The sequence below is a fragment of the Nelumbo nucifera genome, chromosome 7 (assembly GCF_055504915.1).
Source record: "Nelumbo nucifera cultivar China Antique chromosome 7, China Antique-T2T, whole genome shotgun sequence".
Taxonomy (NCBI): Eukaryota; Viridiplantae; Streptophyta; class Magnoliopsida; order Proteales; family Nelumbonaceae; genus Nelumbo; species Nelumbo nucifera.
The window spans coordinates 36,481,585-36,494,006 of NC_142655.1; the positions used below are offsets into that span (position 1 = coordinate 36,481,585).

Sequence of the window (12,422 nt, forward strand, 5' to 3'; positions counted from 1 at the left end):
ACAGCATGGCATGCATGATGCTCCCTACAATTGAGGCATAGGGATTCTCCTTCATGCCCTCAATCTCCTTGGGAGTCTTGGGAGACATACCCTTGGAGAGAGTAACTCCGTGCCTGAAAGGAACATTTCCTTTCTTGGAGTCCTCCGTACTGTATCTCTTGACAATCTTGTCAATGTAAGTAGACTGGGATAATTCAATTATCCTTTTTGATCTATATATATAGAGTCGAAGTCCTAAGATATAGGTGGTTTCTCCAAGATCTTTCATGGACAATTGCTGTGAAAGCCACATTTTCATCGTAGTTAACATTCCCACATCATTCCCAATGAGTAGAATGTCATTTAATTGCAGAACCAAGAATGTAAGATTATCCCCACTGGTCTTCCTGTAAACACAAGGCTCACCTCCCTTGTTCGATCCAAGGTGTTGGATCACAGTTTTGTTGAAAATTGTGTTGTTGAACCGACTTCAACTCAAGTTGCACCATCTTTAGTGGAAGCTGGTTTTGGAATTCTCTTTGGGTGTGAACTACCACTTTGGGAGCTACATTTGTGGAATTCATATCAAGTATAGTTCTTCCTTTCTATTGGTTTCAAATCTAGTCTGGTTTCAGTGCAAGAATGATCCTAAAAAAAACAGTTTTTTGAAAATTGGGAATACGATTCCCGGAAGGGTAAAAGAAAATTTTTGAAATTTTGCCCAACCACCTAACACGGTTTGGCCAACCATTTGATGGATTTCCTCTTTCCTTCATAATCTTCCCAACGATGTGGCCTTGTTGTCCATGACTCACTATGGACCTTCTTGTCGAAATGGCCCATTCCCTATAGTTGTACTCGTCTAGATTCTTATTAGTGACCTATACCAAAGGATTTCCAAGGTGAATAACATTATCAACAGTCCTAGAACCTCTAGAGGATACCTCACTAGTGCTGGAAGACATTATTATATGTTCCACGATTGCTTACTATTTGTCCAACAGATTTTGTAACCAATATGGCTGCAGTGGTAACAATTGGAAGTACTCGATCTTAGTTGTTGGGAGGAAACAACCAAAGGATGAGAAAGTGGCCATATTTTCATATGCCATGAATTATGCCTCGATAATTGATGGTATCTTTCTTGATAAGCTTAAAGAAGTAAAGGTGTGATGAAATGCACAGCCAAAAGAAGAAAATTGGAACAGCCAACCAAAGCAAGACAAGCAGATACAAGAAAATTTAGGCATTGTTTGGATAAGCTTTGGCTTTTAAACTTTCAAAGTCCAAAGTAAAAAGCCAGTTTCTGGATTTCTACTTTGGACTTTTGGCTATGTAACTTATTTTGTAAATTTTTCTTCCAAAGCATTTTTTCAAAGTAAAAGCCCAAAATAGGTATTTGGTAACACTGAACTACTTTTTGACTCCTATAAACAAGCAACTATCTCCCTTCAAATCATCCATAATCATCATCAATACTTAGATAGATAGATAGATAGATAGATAGATAGATAGATAGATAGATAGATAGATAGATAGATATAATAGGGTTGCTAGTTTTGGATAAAAAAATAGATCGAAATAACATGGCTGTTAAACAAACAATGGATCAAACATGGAGGGATGCTTCATGCTTGTTTTCAAGTAACAAGTCAGATCAATAATAGGGCTATTTATTTCCAAAAGCACACACAGAACATACATTCGAAATGGCTGTTAAACAATCAATAGATGGAAATAACATTGAAATGATAAATTGAAATGGGGTTTAAAACATGGAACTAACATTCAATAATAAAGGGCGCTTGATTTCACATATGAAATAGGTTTTGCATAGGATAAACAAATAATAGATAGAAAAAAATGACAAAAAAAATGGAGTAAAAGGAATTAAGATGCCATACTTGAGAATAGTTGGGGTTTGGTCGATCAAAAAAAGAAAGAAAATGATTTTCTTACTATTAAGGAACTAAGCATGCGATAGTCGAGAAAGACAAGAGAGCAAGACAGTTGAGAGCATGGTTTTTAAAACTGACCTGGAGACCGAATCGGTCAGGGGTTCGGTTATTGGGTCAAATGGTCGGACTGTTTGAACTGAACAATCTGCCCGTTTTGACAAAAAAAATTAAAAATGGTCAAAACCATTTGAATGGTTAATTGCCCCGGTCAGCGGTTTGTTGACCAAAATCAACAGTTTTTTGAGAAATCACAGTTTTGGAGAAAAATGAAAACGGTCACCTAACCAGTTCTTGGATTTTTCGGTCTGACCGTCTGGTCTGGTCCTGTTTTGAAAACCATGGTTGAGAGGCGAGTGATGTGATACGCATTTTGACCAAAAAGCCCAAAGCCTATTATTTTGACTTTGGGATTTCGGCCATTAATGGGCTTTTGCTTTTTGGACTTTGGCTTCCAAAAGTAAGCGCTACCGATAATACAAAGTAGATTTTTTGGCTTTTCGAAGTTACTCTCTTTCTTTAGACTCTTAGAAGTTACTCTCTTTCTTTCTTTCTCTTTTTTTTTTGTGTGTGTGTGTGGGGGTGGGGGGGGGGGGAGAGGGTACAAGAAAAGAAACAAGATTGAATTACAAATGATACTTGACAGGAAGCACAATGTTTTACCCTATGATGTTTACTAAGCTTGCCAAATGTCACCGTTTTTATTTATTTATTTTTATCAATAACAACATTTCATTACTTAATCACAAAAGTAATTACAGAGAGGAAGATAAACTTTCTTATCTTCCAAAAGGAGCTTAACACTCCCAAGAACAAAAAGGAAAAATTACATTTGTGCCCAAAACATTGACACCCTCTCGACTCCTTGCTTATCTAACCCATCCGCAAAGGAGTTAGCTTATCTGTTCACCCAGCTAACCTTAACTTCCATCTCTTGAACTAGCCACCTAAACTTCCTCCTCTCATTATTGTGCATCCATAAACTGTTGTTTTCTTTATTCAGCCACCCTACCACCACCTCTGAATCCCCTTAAATGATGAGTTTTCTTATATTCATTTTCTTGGCTCTTTGAACTCCTTCCATAACTGCAAAGATTTCAGCCCTGAGAGAGTCACTCACTCCAATTGGGTCAGAGAACATGGCTGAGACAAGTCCATTCTCATCGCTAAACACACCTCCAATCCCCGATTGTCCAGGATTCCCTCGACTACTCCCATCAAAGTTTAGTTTTAAGAAGCCAGTCGGTGGGGGAGTCTAGGACACACACAAGATTGCTTTGGTCTGGGTGCAATTAGCAATCTCACCCCACTTCCTCAACAATCAACCACTATGAAATCTGTAAACAGGTTTGAAGATTTCATCCACTGAACAACCCTTATATGAATCAATTCTCTCAGTTCTTCATTACTTTTTTCTACTTTAGAAAAGATTATGGAGTTCCATTCCTCCCATAGGGCCCAACAAATCGCAGTCCTCAAACATCTCCACTTGGTCCTTCCCCTTTTCCTTCGGCACCTGAAGAAAGAAGGGACAAAAGGCTTTGCAAATTTGAAGGAGGATTCCAACTACACCCAAAAAGGGAAAGAGCCCACCCCCAAATGGACTAAGCAAACTGGCAAGTCACCAATAGGTGAGAACCAGTATCCCCCTCTGCTTTACAAAAAATACACCAATAAGGATAAACATGTCTCAGGTCTTTTATTTTGGAGCAGATCACCAGTGTTGATTCTTTCCATATAGGCTTCCCAACAAAAACTACCAACTCTAGGGGGAATAGGTCTGCACCAAACCTCCTTAACCGGGAAGGGAAAGCCAATAGGACTAGGGGCTGACTTAAGACTTTAAAAAAGAGGCACAAGAAAATGAGCAAGTGGGAGTGGGGGTCCAAATTCAAGAATCCAACTTAGTCGGGTCCAAGAAAACATTATCAATGATACCTAGGAGGCTCGAGATATAGTCCAAGTCCGTATCTCTCACAACTCTTCTTAAACCCAAATTCCAGGAAAACCTAGAAGAGGAAGGCGAAGGGGTAATAAAGGAAGAAATTGGCCCATTTTTTAAATCAGAGAGGGTATACACAGAAGGAAACAAATCCTTAAGAGAGGCATTCTCCACCCAAGTTTGTTATCAGAATTTTATGGAAGTACCTGAGTTCAGATCATACCTGATCAAAGGGGTGAAAGATGGAAGCAAATTGTGAATGGCTTTCCACAATGACGTACTTGAGGTCCTTGCTCGAATCCTTGCATCCCATCCATTTTGCTCCATCCCATGTATGCTTACCACTATTCTTGACCATAGTCTCTCCTTTTCTATTGGGAGCCTCCATAACCATTTTCCCAAAAGAGCCATATTCCTTTTCCTGATGTTCCCAAGCCCCAAGCCCCCAAGGTTTTTACTTCCAGTCACCACCTCCTAACTCACCCTATGGTCTCTTTTATCCTCTCCTAGATCCCAAAGGAAATCTCTCATCATCTTCTCCAATTTGTTAGATACCCTTGTAGGAATTTTGAACACTGGGAGGAAGTAAATGGGTAAATTAGCTAGAGTAGCCTTAATCAATGTAATCCTCCCGCCAAGGGAGAGATAATTCTTCTTCCAAGAGGTAAGTCTTTTTTCGAATCTTTCCACCACCGAATTCCATAAACTCTCCTTCTTTGGGTTATCACCCAAAGGCATCCCCAGATAATTCAATGGCCAACTTGAGACTTCATAACCCAAAATTTCTGCACTTTCCCTTATCACACCCTCCTCCAAATTCACACACACAACACAACTTTTTTCAAAATTCACCTTTAAGTTGGATATCTATTCAAATAGTTGTATTGCCAACTTCAAATTCCTTATATAACTCAGGTTCCCACCTTCACAAAATAGGATTGTATCATCTACAAACTGTATGTGGGAAAGGGGAATATCCTGCCTCTCTATTCTCCAACCTCTAATAAGTCCCCTAGAATCTGCTCTATGAATCAACCTGCGAAGAACATCAATAACCATAGTGAACAGGAAAGGAGAAAGGGGGTCACCCTATCTTATTCCCCTAACAAGTGGAAAAAATCCCACCATTGTGCCATTCACTAGCACAAAATAATGAACATTCCAAACCCACCCCAAGATCCATTTGCACCATCTAGTCCCAAACCCGAAATTGGACATAACTTAGCCAAGGGTAATAATTTTGGGCAAGACACAAAATTTGGCGTCGTTGCCGAGGAAGCCAAATCAACAACTGAGTTTGAACATTCTTTAGTTCTCTTTTATTTCCTCTGTTCGTTTCATTTTCTTTAGTTGCATTTTATTTTCTTGATCTTATTTTCCTTTTCTTCTTTTTGTAAGCTAAAAAATAAACAAAAAAAAGGAGCCTGGGGTGTATGAATAGACCAAGGGACAAAAGAGGGAGATTCGCTAGACATATATGAATAGACCCACCACCACTCCCTGAAGAAGAAGTAGAATATAGTTCTTCCTCAGATTCTAAAACCATGAGTCAACACGAGGACAACCCTGTTAGATCTTTAAAAGACTACTTGCACCCCACCCGGACAGCCACACCATCATGCATCATGTTCCCTACGAATACACCACAATTTGAGTTCAAACTTGGAATGATCCAACTCTTGCCTAATTTCCATGGTTTAGACAATGAGAATCCATATGTGCACATTAGGGAATTTGAAAAGGTAGTGGCCACCTTTCATAACTGAGCTGATATTGCAGACATTGTTAGGCTGAAAATTTTCCCTTTTTCCTTGAAAGAGAGAGCTAAGAGTTAGCTATACTCTTTGAGACCGAGATCCATAGGTACATGGGCGGAGATGACCCAAACTTTCTTTAACAAGTACTTCCCACATAGACCAACAACCTTAAGAGACAGATCTCAACCTTTTTCCCAAAAGGATAGTGAAACCTTATACCAAGCCTGGGAGAGATTCAAAGAGCTACAGAACCTGTGTCCACACCGTGGGTATGAAAGTTGGAGGCTAGTTGGTTACTTTTATGAGGGATTAACCAGTAGGGAGCGCCAATTCATAGAGATGATGTGTAATGGTGAGTTTTTGCAAAAGGATCCTGAAGAAGCTATAGATTACCTGAATGAGTTAGCTGAGAAAGCCCACACGTAGGCTGGACCTAGTGCTACTGATAGTACTAATAGGTCACGTCCAACCGGGATTTACCATCTTAAGGAGGAAGGCAACCTCAAAGCCAAATTAGAAGTTGTAACTAGGGAACTTGAGGCCTTTAAGATGAGAAATAATAAAGTCACCCACGTGGTTGCCAGGGGAGAAACTCAAACTTCATGTTTTGTCTGTGGAGGATTGGATCACTTAGCTCAAGATTTCCCAACCTATGGTGAGATAAGAGTGGTTTATGAAGAATAGTGTAATGCCTTAGGAATGTATAGAAAACCTTTTTCACCCTATTTAGAGACCTACAACCCTAGCTAGAGGAACCATCCCAATTTTAGTTGGAAGGCTGATCAAAACCAAACCCACATCGTCCAACAATAATTGGAGTGTAGAGGTGCAACCAACTAGATTTCATCCTGCACCTCATTACAATGCTCGACCGAATAGGAATCCTTTAGAGGAAACACTTCAAGTATTTATGGAGGCACAGAATAAGACTAACCAAAAGTTAGAATATGTTCTTACGCAGGTGGTTGAAGAGAACAAGGATATCAAGAGTCATATAACTAAGCTTACCAATTCTCTTATTATACAAGAGAGAGGCAAAATTCCATCTCAACCTCAAACCAATCCGAAGGGATCACATATGGTACAGGGATCCACCTCTGATCCGGAAAACATTAAGGGGGTCCACGCCATCACTACTTGCAGTGGTAAGGTTTTAGATGGGCCTTTGCTAAGCCTACCTCTAACAAATGTCACCATTTCGAGCAAAACTGAAGATGCCCCCTCAAAAGAGCCAGAAAAGGAGGTTACGATCCAAGTGCCCTTTTCCCAAGCTCTTAGATCTGGAGGAAAAATTTCAGACAACCAAGGTGAGATTTTGGAACATTTGAAAGAAGTTAAGATTAATCTACCTATGTTGCTTGTGATTAAGCAGGTACTAGCTTATGCCAAGGTGATCAAGGATCTATGTACCATGAAAAGGAGACACCATGTCAAGAAAATTGCATTTCTAATAGAATATCTAAGTGTGGTGATTGAGCAGAGAACGCCGCCAAAGTACAAAGATCCAGGTGCCCCACAATTTCCTGCCATATTGGGACACAAGAATTCGGTCAAGCTCTCTTGGACCTAGGAGCAAGTGTAAATTTAATGCCTTATTCAATTTACTTGTAGTTAGGTCTTGGAGAGATAAAACCCACGTCCGTGGTGTTACAGTTAGCTGGCCATTCTATTTGGAAACCAAGGGGGATAGTGGAAGATGTTTTGCTTTAGATTGAGAATATTATCCTGTTGATTTTCTGATTTAAGATACCCAATCTGTAGTTGACAGTGAGTCAAAGATTTTGCTTATTTTAGGAAGACCATTCCTTGCTACATCCAATGCTCTTATTAATTGTAGGAATGGTTTGATGAATCTTTCATTTGGGAATATGACTCTTGAGGTGAATATTTTTCATGTTGGGAAGCAGCCCCGAGACGAGGACGAGTGCTATCATACCTACATGATAGACTCTCTCATTATAGAGGAAGTAGATGAAAGGGAAAATTCTGAATCTTTAGAATATCTCCTTTGTAATTCTAATTTGAATTCTGAATTTTTGTTTTATCCTATTAATGATGTTTCTAATGTTTCCTCTATTTCTAATGATATGCAGGATAAGCAAAAGAAGTTTTGGCAACCATGCTTTGAGGAGTTTCCACGTGAGAGAGACCAGTCGAAGCCATCTTCTATGGAGACACCCACAGTGGAGTTATCCCCACTACCTGAAGGATTGAAACATGCATTTTTTGGACCAGGTGATACCTTTCCTGTTATAATATCTTTTGAACTTAGTGCTGAGTAGGATGAGAAATTGATAAATCTACTAAGAGAACATAAGGCTGCACTAGGTTGGACCATAGCTGACATTAAAGGTATAAGCCCACTAATATGTTCCCATAGGATTCATTTAGAAGAAGGAACTATCGAGACCCCCAAAGAAGATTGAACACAATAATGAAAGAAGTTGTTAAAAAGGTCTTAAAATTATTAGACGCAAGAATCATATATCCTATATCTAACAGTAAATGGGTTAATCTTATACAGGTTGTGCCAAAGAAATCAGGGGTCACAGTAGTTGAAAATGAGGAAGGAGTTCTTGTTCCCACTAGAGTAGTAACTGGGTAGCGCATGTGCATTAACTATAGGAAATTAAACGCAACCACCCAGAATGACCATTTTTCATTGCCATTTATTGACCAAATCTTAGAACATGTGGTTGGCCATCCTTTCTATTATTTTCTTGATGGTTATTTAGGCTATTATCAGATTGATATAGCTTTAGAAGATCATGATAAGATTACTTTTACATGTCTTTTTGGTACTTATGCTTTCCGTAGGATGCCATTTGGTTTATGTAATTTTTCAGCCACTTTTCAACGTTGCATGCTTAGTGTGTTTTCTGATATGGTTGAAAAATGCATGGAAGTCTTTATGGATGATTTGACTATTTTCTGTGATTCTTTTGATTCATGCTTACTTAATTTGAAATCAGTTTTGATTAGGTGTGAAGAAAAAGGACTTGTGCTTAACTGGGAAAATTTCCATTTCATGGTGTCTTCAGGTATAGTTTTGGGACACATCGTGTCTGAAAGAGGAAAAGAGGTTGACAAGGCCAAAATGGAGTTGATCTCTAAACTACCCACTCCCAAAACGGTAAGAGAAGTCCGGTCAAAGATGCTGAGCTCGATTTTTCTGCTATAGCATGACCATTATGCAACCTCCTAGTCAAAGATGCTGAGCTCGATTGGATCCCAAAGTGTGAAGAAACTTTTAAAACTCTCATCACTAATCCAACCACTGCACCGACCATGTAATCACCAGATTGGAACCTTCCATTTGAGATTATGTGTGATGCTAGTAACTATGTAGTGGGAGCTGTTTTAGGCCAACGAAGGGAGGGGAAGCCCTTTATTATTTATTATGCTAGTAGAACTCTTAATAGTGTTCAAAGGAATTATTTTACAACTGAAAAGGAGCTACTAGCAATTGTTTTTTCTTTAGATAATTCCGTACTTATCTCATTGGTTCACCTATTACTGTGTTTACTAACTATGCAGCTCTTAAGCACCTTCTTTCTAAGAAGGAAGCTAAGGGTCGCTTGGTTAGGTGGATTTTGCTTTTGTAGGAATTTGATCTAACGATCAAGGATAAGAAGGGTGTTGAAAATGTGGTGGTTGATCATTTATCCCGATTAGAGTTCAATAATTCTACTGATGATGACCCACCCATTCGAGATGACTTCCCTGACTAGCATTTGTTCTCCGTTAGCCAAGAGTCATGGTATGCCCACATCGTTAACTACTTGGTTTTGGGTGAAGTTCCATCGAAGTGGAGTGCACAAGATAAACATAAGTTCTTAGTTAAGGTAAGAAATTTTTTTGGGGATGATCCCTACTTGTTTAAGTATTGGCCTGACCAAATCATGAGGCGTTGTATTCCAGAAAGTGAGATTAATAGTGTCCTTAACTTCTGTCGTTCTAAAGCTTGTGGTGGCCATTTTTCTATGAAGAAGACTGTTGCAAAGGTTTTACAAAGTGGTCTCTATTGGCCTACTTTGTTTAAGGATGGATACTAATGCCTTTTGTCAATTTTGTGATAGGTGCCAAAGGTTAGGTACATTAACTCGTCACATGATGCCCCTTAACCCCATCTTGGTTATTGAGATTTTTGATTGTTGGGGTATTGATTTCATGGGGCCATTTTCGTCTTCTTTTGGTTATCTTTATATTTTGCTTGCTATTGACAATGTTTCTAAATGGGTTGACGCTTTGTTGTGTCGTACTAATGATAACAAAGTTGTTGTTAAGTTCTTAAAAGAAAATGTGTTATCTAGGTATGGTATGCCATGTGCGATCATTAGTGATCAAGGGGCACATATTTTGTAATCGTTCTTTTGAAGCTTTGATGCGCAGGTATGGCATTATTCACAATGTGTCAACTGCTTACCATCCATAGACCAATGGGCAAGCTACGTTAGCTAATAGAGAGGTCAAGAAAATTTTGGAAAAGATAGTCAACCTGAATCGTAAAGATTGGTCTTTACGCCTTTCTGACGCACTTTGGGCATATCATACTGCTTACAAAACTATCCTTGGAATGTCATCATATCGAGTCATTTATGGGAAAGCGTGTCATTTACCTGTAGAGCTTGAGCATAAAGCTTATTGGGCTATTAAAGCACTTAATTTTGATTTAAATGTTGCAGATATTCAAAGGAAGTTATAGTTGTCAGAGATAGAAGAACTGAGGAATGATGCATATGATAATTCTAGGATCTACAATGCTAAACTAAAAGTGGCTCATGATAAACAGATCATAAGGAAGAATTTTGAGCCAAACCAACGGGTGCATCTGTATGATTCTCGTTTGCATCTCCACCTAGGAAAGCTGAGATCTAGATGGACAGGTCCATTTGTGGTGAAGCGAGTCTTTCCTAACGGTGCTGTTGAGATTGAGAATCCAACCGATGGGAGAGTTTTCCGAGTCAATGGACAATGGTTGAAGCATTATGTGGAGAGGGTAGACCAACCTGAGGAGATCGCTCTTGTAGTTCCGGTCTATAATTCTTAATCAGATTCTGTCTTTCTGCACTACCACTTTTATTTTTCCTTTCTTTTCTTTGTTTTTGTTTTTCTTTTATTAGTTTTTTATGTTTCCTTCTTCTAGTTGATAAATTTGCAGGTCTAGTCTCAGTCCATCAATCAGGTGTCCCCTACTCTTTGCTTTGCTATCTCTTTTATTTTTATGCCAATGAGGACAATGTCTCGTTCAGATTGGGGGTGATAGCATTGCATGCACATAATATGCACACTTTTTATATATACATTCTTCTTGTGTGAAAGAGAAACAACTAACACTCTACTTATTGTTTTTATTCTGGTAGTTTTTGTGTGAATAAGTTTGCATTGCATTCTTGAGAAGCTTAGAATGGATTTTCTACTCTTCTATCTAGGTATGATTTCAAAATTATTTGATTTAAGTCACTTTTCAATCTTGATTATCAAAGAATAACTTCTAAAAACTTTTTACGCACGATACTAAGCTTTGTGGTTTGATGGATGTTCAATATATATAGGTAAGAGAATTGTCATGTTTAAGTGCACATTTTTCTAGACTCACACATCTTTTGTGAGTAAGTGGAGAGTTGAGGAAACAACTTATGAACTTTCATTGATCTATTGAATTGATTAGTTGCTGTTTAGAATGGCATTACTTGGTTTGAGGAATGTTTGGATGATAAGCTAAAGGATGATATTAGTCAATTTCCAAAAAAAAAAGAAAAAAAAAAAGAGAGGGGGAGTTAGTTCGTGTTATGTTATGTGAAGCCTTTGGAATAACATGTGTAATATTAGTTATGTGAACTGCACTTTCCCTACTTTGTGTTATCAAAAAAAAAAAGAAAAAAAAAAGAGAAAAAAAAATTGAAGAAGAAGACTCAGTACAATAAAGTCTTCCATCAATTCAAAAGACAAACTTCTTTTCTTGGGGAACAGTCTTTCTCACTAGGCTTGATTTCTATTTGTATTGCTCTCATATTTGACTAATTGAAATCCTAAAGCTGGTTTGTGGTAAGAATGGTGGAGTTCTAAAGAGCTAACTTCCCTATCTTCTGATCAATGATCGTTTGTTTGTTTGTCCATAAATTTGGCCTTTTTCTTGAGTGATTATCTGATTTCCAATTCCATGAGAGAAATCCCTTACCTATGAAGATATGGAGTTGAGGCTTTTACTTTGATTAATTCTCAAGGATATATGTGTTGTAGTTTGTGGTATGAAGGTTTTGCTTAATTCACACACATTCACTTTTGGAAGCTATAAATGAAGTAATCTTGATAGCATTTGTGATCTTTTTCCGACCTTTTTGTTTGAAATGCTTAGGTGGTTTTGCTGGATTTCTGTTTAACCTAATCATCATGCTTTGTCTTTTTATTTGCGCTTAAATTTCTAGGGACTAGCAATAAGCTGGTTGGGGGTTGTGACGAAAGCATGAAAATGTATATCTAAAGTGTGCTCAACAATAGACATTTGTAAAATAAAGAGCTTAAAAGTAATATTTTTCCAACAAACCCAAACCCAAGTTCAATGACCCAAGTATTAGTGCTGATTCATTTCCCGTTTTACTCTGAACAGAGTGCAGTATTTTGGTCATATATTTCTTTACAGATGTCAAAATTTGGTGATTCTTGAGGCTATGGACAGCTAAGAGATAGAGCTACAATTCATCTGTTGATAGCTTTTTATAAATCAATTTATCTAGGCGAAAATTGGAGGATAAGACACGGATCTATGCTGAGCAGATTGAGCAGCCT

General features: G+C 38.2%; 1 non-coding gene across 1 annotated transcript; it reads right to left on the reverse strand.

The window, feature by feature from the left end:
* Window positions 1-5,797: 5,797 nt before the first annotated feature.
* Window positions 5,798-5,905, reverse strand: LOC148790362 (small nucleolar RNA R71). Its single transcript, XR_016079078.1, has one exon. It is a non-coding gene; the product is annotated as a small nucleolar RNA R71 (small nucleolar RNA).
* Window positions 5,906-12,422: the final 6,517 nt, after the last annotated feature.